We start from the raw sequence: 10,669 nt of genomic DNA on the forward strand, positions 1-10,669 counted from the left end.
TCCCTGGGTCAGGACGATCACCTGGAAAAGGAAATGGCAACCCGTCCCAATATTCTTGCCTGAGAAATCCCATGGACAGAGGAGCCTGGTAGGCTACAGTCCAAGCAGCCATGAAGAGTCAGACAAAACTTAGCTACTAAACAATAACAAACATATAATCAGCATGCATTGCAGAATAGGGCACTGTATGAAATATTTTTAATACATTTTAATCCTTATAACAACCCTGTAGATATTGATATTATGTCCATCTGACGGATAAGAAGGATGATGTTCAAGGGACTTTGACTTGCCTATGATCACACAGTTGATAAAATAAGGAGCACACAATCTCTGTCACTCTATGTTCTTCCTTTCCATATAAGCACACATTTCTCCATGTTATTATGTTGTGTATATGTGCTGGAGGAAGTACAGTATACATTTGACTTGCATCACTAAGTGCTGTAGGTCCTGTTTTTTATTTATTTACTTATTTAACTTTATAAGCCCCTTTTAAGTTTCATTAAATACATGTGATTGATTTGGAGATAAAAATGTCCACTTAGGCATAACCTTTTGCAACAATTTGGCTTCAACAATTCAAATAACAGCACCTCTTGCAAATCACAGATGCTGATTAGCAAGGTTTCAGGGCTGTGCTTGGAATTGCTGGCACTTCTATTACTATTACAACCAGAAAATAGATGAGGTAAAAGATAAAATGGTCTAATTAACCAGGAGCTGCTTCAGTATCCTCAGTGAGCAGCCACAGAGCAATCAGAAACAGAATCCTTGCCTTTTGGTTGGTCCAGAGATGATGCTTAGATGTATATCAAGAACAATGGCACCAGAATACCTAAATAGCCAATTATGTCTATAACCTGAAAGAACGAGTTGAGAGATTCTCTCAGGCAAATATTGGCAGTCAAGAGGGAATTGTCTGAATAAACTCTTGTCTCAGAGAAAACATTCTTGTATCTCAAGAGTTTTAGAGAGTCTGACAGATACAGAAATGCCAACAAAGTTAATAATAAAGTTTATAATTTGAATATTCTTGTTTTCTCATAACTATCCTATGGATTTCTTTGCAGTCAGGGATAGGTTATTGATAGACATATAGAAACTGTCCTGGGTTGGACAGAATGTTTCATGTATGTCCTTTATTTTGGTTATTTGTATTTACCTTTGAATACTCAGAACTTCCAGCAGCACATATAATTATTGCTAGATACTTATTTGGTGAAATAAGTAAATGGACAACACAAATAGGAATTGAATATTATAATTAATTGATTTCCTATAAACCCATTGCTGAACCCTTTATTCAGTTAAAAGGATTTAATCTCTTTTTGTTTTAATTGTATGTTTTTTAAACGAATGGGTACTGAGGGCTTGGTCCCGGACCAAGGGCTTTGCACGTTGTTGCTGTTTAGTTGCTAAATCATGTCTGATTCTTTTGCCACCTAAGGACAGCAGCTTGTCAATCTCCTTTGTCTGTGGGATTTCCTATGTAAGAATACTGGAGTGGATTGCCATTTCCTTCTCCAGGAGATCTTTCCAATCCAGAAATTGAACCCATGTGTCCTGTATAGGCAGGCAAATTCTTTAGCACTGAGCCGCCAGGGAAGCCCAAGGCCTTTGCATACATGATGAGAGTTTATCCTCATCATGCTTTTAGGGGAAGCACACTGACTGAAACTGCCCACCCTGGCCAAGCACCATGGTAACCATTTGCATGAGTTGTTTTACAACAGAAAGTCCTGATAAGGAACACCAGGAACTAATAAGCCACCATCAACAGGTTGAGTTCAGGAAAAGTAAAAAAGTGACACCACGTGTCCAACCACCTCTCAGAATCTTTCTGGATGCATCCATCTTGGCTGAATAAGGCATGGACTTGTTCACCAGGAAGGACTCTGAGTCCGAATGATTGTTTAAAGACAATCTGGAAACTAATCCCATCACCATAAAACCCAAGACTTCAAACCATGTGGCAGAGCAGTTCTCCTGAGTTCCCATACCCTACTGCTCTCCACTTGGGCTCCCCTTCCCAGTAGAATCTCTTGCTTTGTTGGCACATGTGTCTCCTCGGACAGTTCATTTCCGAGTGTTAGACAAGAGCGCACTTTCAGGCCCTGGAAGGGGTCCCCCTTTCTGCAACAATACCTTTGCTCATTCAACAAAAATATTTATTGTGTGCTTCCTCTGGCCAGTCACTTTTGCAGGCATAGCATATAGCAGAAAACAAAACAAATAAACAAAACCCTTTCTTCTCTGGGGTTTGAAAAGAAGAAAGCAGTATTACTAGTTGCCTGGAGTCAGAAGTAGTCTACTTCCAGGGTAAACTCAGGTACTTAATTGCAGTGTCCCTATTTCTAATAAAAGCCTCTACACCAACCACTATACTAAGGATTTTCAGCACCAAATTCCTGTGGTGATCACTACACTAAACAAAGAAAGAAGATACATGTTCTCTGGATGATTGTTCAGGCTGAGCAAACCCCAAATGCTGTTAAGCCATGCCTATCTCTTAAAATAATTCTTTCTCATTGAATTACCAAGGTTAAGGGAGATAATTCCATAAGCGCAAGCACATTAATTTGGAGTTTTTCATCAACAATAATGAGAACAGGCAATAAGAATGAGCCTAACCTTTTATTCTGTATTTTTGTTTTATGACAAAGAGAGGACTTTTTCAAGCTGGGAGGAAAAAAGAAATACTTGCTGCTGAGTTTTGTGTGAGCTTTTAATGCTGCTCATTAAAAAAAATAATAATAATAAAACTTTGCTGAACTAGTGGGTGTAGGTCCTTGGGCGGAATATAGGACATTAAAGTGATAAATCCCCAAGCAACATGGAAATATGATTACACTAAAGATGAGATTATTAAGATCCAATATACAGTGACTGAGATCAACCAGCTTATGGTATAGCTCCAGAGGTTGTCTATAAATATGTACCTGAAAAGATCGGGGAATATCTAGGTTACTCAAGGGGTAAAGCAACAAGAGGAAAGTAGGTTGGTTCTAACCAAAGCTATGAGTTTTAATCTGGTAAATGTTACTATGAAAAACTAAAAATCCTCTTAAAAACATACAAGACCGAGGAAAGAAAAGCAAACGAAAAAAAACAATGTGGAAGTTTTTGTTTGTTAGTTTGTTTTAAATTTCACCCTCTCTAACATCATCGTGGGTCTGGAGGGCGCCTCAGAAGCCCAGGGGTGGCGGGCGTGGTAGGGATTTGGGGGGGTTGCAGGTGGGAGGTGGGGGTGGGCATGGGCTTGCCGAAGTGCCGGCTCCTCCAGCCCCAGGGAGAAGCTACCATTCTTTCTCTACTGCCCTGGGCCGACCATGCTAGGAGGAGGTCTAGTGGGCGCTTGGCATCAGCACCGGGGGCCCAGCCTCCAGCAGCCGCGTAGCCACACTGCACATGCTCAGAGTGCCCCTCCAGTCTGAAAGTGTTTTTAAAATACTCTTTAGGTAGGAGAGATTCTAGTATGTCCACTAAAAGAATAAAATATTAATGGTTACATGCATTTAATGGATATACCAACTAGTATTGTGTTGCTGCTGTTGTTTAGTCACTAAGCCATGTCCGACTCTTTGTGACCCTCATGGACTGCAGCAAACCAGGCTCTCCTGTCCTTCACTATCCCCATAGTTTGCTCAAATTCATGTTCATTGACCCTGTGATGCTATTCAACCTTTCCCAGCATTAGGGTCTTTTCCAAAGAGCTGGCTCTTTGCATCAGGTGGCCAAAGTATTGTCAGCAAACTGATGTCTCAGCTTTTAATACACAGTCTACATTTGTCATAGCTTTTCTTCCAAGGAGCAAGAGTCATTTAATTTCGTGGATGCAGTCACCATCCACAGTGATTTTGGAGCCCACGAATATAAAGCCTGTCACTGTTTCCATTGCTTCCCCATTTGTGCTGATACGCTCAGTCGTGGCTGACTCTTTGCCACCCCATGGATTGTAGCCTGCCACTTTCCTCTGTCCTTTGGAATTTTCCAGGCAAGAATACTGGAGTGGGTTGCCATTTCCTTCTCCAGGGTGTTTCCCCATTTATTTGTCATGAAATGATGGGACTGGATCATCTTTGCTCTTTGAAAGTTGAGTTTTAAGTCAGCTGTTTCACTTTCCTTTCACCTTCATCAAGAGGCTTCTTAGTTTCACTTTGCTTTCTGCCATAGGGTTGTGACATCTGCATATCTGAGGTTATTGGTATTTCTCCCAGCAATCTTGATTCCAGCTTGCACTTCATCCAGCCTGGCATTTCTTATGATGTAGTCTGCATATAAGTGAAATAAGCAGGATAACAATATACAGCCTTGATGTACTCCTTTCCCAATTTTAAACCAGTGCATTGGTCCATGTCCAGTTCTAACTGTTGCTTCTGAATTTGCATACAGATTTCTTAGAAGGCAGGTAAGGTGGTCTGGTATTCTAATCTCTTTAACAATTTTCGAGTTTGTTGTGATCCACACAGTCAAAGCCAATGAAGCAGAAGTGGCTATTTTTCTGAACTTCTCTTGCATTTTCTATGATCCAATGGATGTTGGCAATTTGATCTCTGGTTCATCTGTCTTTTCTAAATCCAGCTTGTACACCTGGAATTTCTTCATTCATATACTGCTAAAGTCTAGCTTGAAGGATTTTGAGCATGACCTTGCTAGCATATGAAATAAGCGCAATTGTATGGTAAATTGAACATTCTTTGGCATTGCCATTCTTTGGGACTGGAATCAAAACTGACCTTTTCCAGTCCTGTGGCCACTGCTCAGTTTTTCCAAATTTGCTGGCATATTGAGTGCAGCACTTTCACAGCATCATCTTTTAGGATTTGAAGTAGCTCAATTGGAATTCCATCACCTCCACTAGCTTTATTTGTAGCTATGCTTCCTAAGGCCCACTTGACTTAGCATTCCAGGATGTCTGGCTCTAGGTGAGTGATCACACCATCGTGGTTATCTGGGTCATGAAGACCTTTTTTGTATAGTTCTGTGAAGTCTCGCCACCTCATCATAATATCTTCTACTTCTGTTAGGTCCATACAATTTCTGTCCTTTATTGTACTCATTTTTGCATGAAATATTCCCTTGGTATCTCTAATTTTCTTGAAGAGATCTCTAGTCTTTCCCATTCAATATTTTTTCCTCTATTTCTTTGCACTGATCACTGAGGAAGGCTTTCTTATCTCTCCTTGATAGTCTTTAGAACTCTACATTCAAATGGATGTATCTTTTCTTTGCTCCTTTGCCTTTCATGTCTTTTCTTTTCTCAGCTATTTGTAAGGCCTCCTCAGACAGCCATTTTGACTTTTTGCATTTCATTTTCTTGGGAATGGTCTTGATCCCTGTCTCCTGTACAATGTCATGAACCTCCATCCATAGTTATTTAGGCACTCTGTCTATCAGATCTAATCTTTTGAATCTATTTGTCACTTTCATTGTATAATCATAAGGGGTTTGATTTAGGTCATGCTTGAATGGTCTAGTGGTTTTCCCTGTTGTTGCTGCTGCTGCTGCTAAGTCGCTTCAGTCATGTCTGACTCTGTGAGAGCCCAAATATGGCAGCCTCCCAGGCTCCCCTGGCCCTGGCATTCTCCAGGCAAGAACACTGGAGTGGGTTGCCATTTCATTTTCCAAAGTATGAAAGTGAAAAGTGAAAGTGATGCCACTCAGTAGTGTCCAAATTTTAGTGGCTCCATGGACTGCAGCCTATCAGGCTCCTCCGTCCATGGGATTTTCCAGGCAAGAGTACTGTATTGGGTTTCCAGTGGTTTCCCCTACTTTCTTCAATTTAAATCTGAATTTGGCAATAAGGAGTTCATGATTTGAGCCTTAGTCAGTTCCCAGTCTTGTTTTTGCTGACTGTTTAGAGCTTCTCCATCTTTGGCTGCAAAGAATATAATTAATCTGATTTTGGAATTGACCATCTGGTGATGTCCATGTGTAGAGTCTTCTCTTGTGTTTTTGGAAGAGGATGTTTGCTATGACCAGTGCGTTCTCTTGGCAAAACCCTGTTAACCATTGACTTGCTTCATTTTGTACTCTAAGGCCAAATTTGCCTGTTACTCCAAATATCTCTTGACTTCCTACTTTTGCATTCCAGTCCCCTATAATGAAAAGGACATCTTTTGCGGGTGTTAGTTCTAGAAGGTCTTTTAGTCTTCACAGAACCGTTCAACTTCAGCTTCTTCAGCATTTCTGGTCAGGGTATAGACTTGGTATATACCGTGATAGTGAATGGTTTGCCTTGGAAATGAACAGAGATTATTCTGTGGTTTTTGAGGTTGCATTCAAGTACTGCATTTCAGACTCTTTTGTTGACTATGATGGCTACTCCATTTCTTCTAAGGTAGGGAACGTTTCATGCAAAGATGGGCTCGATAAAGGACAGAAATGGTCTGGACCTAACAGAAGCAGAAGATATTAAGAAGAGGTGGCAAGAATACACAGAAGAACTGTACAAAAAATATCTTCATGACCCAGATAATCATGATGGTGTGATCACTCACCTAGAGCCAGACATCCTGGAATGTGAAGTCAAATGGGCCTTGGAAAGCATCACTACGAACAAAGCTAGTGGAGGTGATGAAATCCCAGTTGAGCTATTTCAAATCCTGAAAGATGATGCTGTGAAAGTGTTGCACTCAATATACCAGCAAATTTGGAAAACTCAGCAGTGGCCACAGGACTGGAAGAGGTCAGTTTTCATTCCAATCCCAAAGAAAGGCAATGCCAAAGAATGCTCAAACTACCACACAATTGCACTCATTTCACATGCTAGTAAAGCAATGCTCAAAATTCTCCAAGCCAGGCTTCAGCAATACGTGAACCGTGAACTTCCTGATGTTCAAGCTGGTTTTCGAAAAGGCAGAGGAACCAGAGATCAAATGGGCAACATCCGCTGGATCATGGAAAAAGCAAGAGAGTTCCAGAAAAACATCTATTTCTGCTTTATTGACTATGCCAAAGCCTTTGACTGTGTGCATCACAAGAAACTGTGGAAAATTCTGAAAGAGATGGGAATACCAGACCACCTAACCTGCCTCTTGAGAAATCTGTATGCAGGTTAGGAAGCAAGAGTTAGAACTGGACATGGAACAACAGACTGGTTCCCAATAGGAAAAGGAGTACGTCAAGGCTGTATATTGTCACCCTGCTTATTTAACTTATATGCAGAGTACATCATGAGAAACGCTGGACTGGAAGAAACACAAGCTGGAATCAAGATTGCTGGGAGAAATATCAGTAACCTCAGATATGCAGATGACACCACCCTTATGGCAGAAAGTGAAGAAGAACTAAAAAGCCTCTTGATGAAAGTGAAAGAGGAGAGTGAAAAAGTTGGCCTAAAGCTCAACATTCAGAAAACGAAGATCATGGCATCTGGTCCCATCACTTCATGGGAAATAGATGGGGAAACACTGGAAACAGTGTCAGACTTTATTCTTTTGGGCTCCAAAATCACCACAGATGGTGATTGCAGCCATGAAATTAAAAGTCGCTTACTTGTTGGAAGAAAAGTTATGACCAACCTAGATTGTATATTCAAAAGCAGAGACATTACTTTGCTGACTAAGGTCCGTCTAGTCAAGGCTATGGTTTTTCCAGTGGCCATGTATGGATGTAAGAGTTGGACTGTGAAGAAAGCTGAGCGCCTAAGTACTGATGCTTTTGAACTGTGGTGTTGGAGAAGACTCTTGAGAGTCCCTGGGACTGCAAGGAGATCCAACCAGTCCATTTTGAAGGAGATCAGCCCTGGGATTTCTTTGGAAGGAATGATGCTAAAGCTGAAACTCCAGTACTTTGGCCACCTCATGTGAAGAGCTGACTCATTGGAAAAGACTCTGATGCTGGGAGGGATTAGGGGCAGGAGGAGAAGGGGGCGACCCAGGATGAGATGGCTGGATGGCATCTCTGACTCGATGGACGTGAGTCTGAGTGAACTCCGGGATTTGGTGATGGACAGGGAGGCCTGGAGTGGTGCGATTCATGGCGTCACAAAGAGTCAGACACGACTGAGCTATTGAATTGAAGTGAACTGATTCTTGCCCACAGTAGTAGATATAATGGTCATCTGAGTTAAAGTCACCCATTCCAGTCCATTTTAGTTCGCTGATTCCTAATATTTTGATTTCACTCTTGTCATCTCCTGTTTGACCACTTCCAAATGCCTTGATTAATGGACCTAACATTCCAGGTTCCTATGCAATATTGTTCTTTACAGCATCAGACTTTGCTTCCATCACCAGTCAGATCCACAACTGGGTATTGTTTTTGCTTTGGCTTTATCTCTTCATTCTTCTGGAGTTAGTTCTCCACTGATCTCCAGTAGCATATTGGGCACCTACTAACTTGGGGATTTCATCTTTCAGTGTCCTATCTTTTTGTCTTTTCATACTGTTCATGGGGTTCTCAAGGCAAGAATACTGAAGTGGTTTGCCATTCCCTTCTCTGTATATTCATAAGGGATTTGATATAGGCCATACTTGAATGGCCTACTGGTTTTCCCTAATTTCTTCAATTTATGTCTGAATTTTGCAATAAGGTATTTGCGATCTGAGCCACAGTCAGCTTCAGGTCTTGTTTCATCTGACTGTATAGAGCTTCTCCATCTTTGCCTGCAAAGAATATAATTAATCTTATTTCAATATTGACCATCTGGTGATGTCCATTTGTAGGGTTGTCTCTTGTATTGTTGGAAGAGGGTGTTTGCCAAGAGCAGTGCCTTGTCTTGGCAAAGCTTTGTTAGATTCCTAACTACTAGACTGCCAAGGAATTCTGCTGAGGGTGATATTGGGACAGTCTGAATTTGCAGTTAGTATTAGAAGTGAGGATGATCTTGGCAACTCCTGAACTTTGTAAAGAAAGAAAGAAAGTGAAGTCTATCAATCATGTCTGACTCTTTGCTACCCCATGGACTGTAGCCTACCAGGTTGCTCCCTCCATGGGATTTTTCCAGGGAAGAATACTGGAATGAGTTGCCATTTCCTTGTCCAGGAGGTCAGGAAGACCTTTGCCTGGCTCAAGACCCAGGCGTTGAACAGGTCTTCTGCATTGTAGGCAGACACTTTACTGTCTGAGCCACCAGGAAACTTTGCAAACATGTTATTTATTTCTCAAAGCAAACTCATGAGGTATAAAGATCACAGAGCTGAGAATAGAACATAAGCAAAATATTGTGTGACATAAATGATTACAGTAGTTTCTTAGATCTGTTTCCCAAGGCAAAAGAAATACTAGCAAAATAAACAACTGGGACTAAGTCAAACTTAAAAACTTTTGAACAGCAAAGAAAATGGTAAACAAAACAAAAGACAACCTACGAATTGGGAAAATACATTAGCAAATGATGTTACCAAGAAGGGCTTAATTTTTAAAAGTGCAAATAGCTCATCACATAATGCAATTAAAAAAAAAAAAAAAAACAAAAACTTAACATAGGCAGAAGACCTAAATAGACATTTCTCCAAAGAAGACATACAAATGGTTAACAGGCACATGAAAGATGATCAACATTGCTATTTATTAGAGAAATGCAAAATAAAATTACAATGAGATACCACCTCACACTGGTCAGAATGGCTATCATTAAAAAATTTACAAACTGTAAATGCTGGAGAGTGTGTGGAGGAAAAAGAACCCTCCTACACTATTGATGGAAATGTAAATTAGTGCAGCCATGGTGTTTGGGGACCATCATTTTTCTAAAAGATTGCATATCCTATCCCTCTAAAATATTTGTAATGTTATAAAGACATCTTATGGAGATTTAAATCTTGAAGTGTCCTGGAGGCTCTATATTCACTGAGAGTTTGTTGATCTTAAATTGACTCAAGAGAATTTCTGGATTAATTGTTCTTTCTCCTTTTTGTAATTTTCCCTGGATCTGAGACAATGAGGGAAAAAATCAGAAATGCAATGGGTCACACTCACTTTGGCAAATGAAGTAAAGTTGTCCTGATACAGAGAAGATTACCATAGAGCCTGTATAAGGGTAACACAGTTGTTTTGAGACAATCCATTTTTTTCTTCCCTTGTTAATTTAAAAAAAGACATGAGAAAATACTTGGGATAATGGAAGTGTTTTATATCTTGTTTTGAGTTGTGGTTTTTATGGTGATTACAAATATTAAAACTCATTACTGAGCACTAGATCATTGTATTTTATTGAACATTAAATATACTTTAATCTTTAGAATGAGTGCTGTGAGAAATGCAAATAATGATTTAAACCTGGGGCTTGCAGGGTTGACTGCTTCATATATAACGAAGGTTGAACAAATGGAGCACTAACCTTAAGCTTATTGTACTTTATGTAACAGACGAAACTCTGTTGAAAAATCACGTATTTATTAATTGAAAAGTTCAGGAGAAAATGAAGGTCCAGAGACAAAACTGACTTTACAAATATTGCAACTGGAAGAAGGGCAGTGCTAAAGGAAGAAGTATCCAAGAGCATGCATGGATTGCTTAACATGTACCAGATACTGTATTGTCATTTCAATTATGTTATTTCATTGATTGGCTATACCAACCCTATGAAGAACCCACTGCTAAAAATCTATTTTCACCTTGTTGAGAAATGTAAGTATTGATAGATTATGTGACCTGCCCAAGGTAACAAGGCTAAAAATGGTAAAGTTAAATCTTGAGGCTTTATGTCTGATGTCAAAGT

General features: G+C 40.1%; 1 pseudogene; it reads left to right on the forward strand.

The window, feature by feature from the left end:
* Positions 1 to 9,923: 9,923 nt before the first annotated feature.
* LOC138424956 (U6 spliceosomal RNA) lies at positions 9,924 to 10,022 on the forward strand (annotated as a pseudogene).
* The last annotated feature ends 647 nt before the right edge of the window (positions 10,023 to 10,669 follow it).

This window comes from Ovis canadensis, chromosome 19, assembly GCF_042477335.2.
Source record: "Ovis canadensis isolate MfBH-ARS-UI-01 breed Bighorn chromosome 19, ARS-UI_OviCan_v2, whole genome shotgun sequence".
Taxonomy (NCBI): domain Eukaryota; kingdom Metazoa; phylum Chordata; class Mammalia; order Artiodactyla; family Bovidae; genus Ovis; species Ovis canadensis.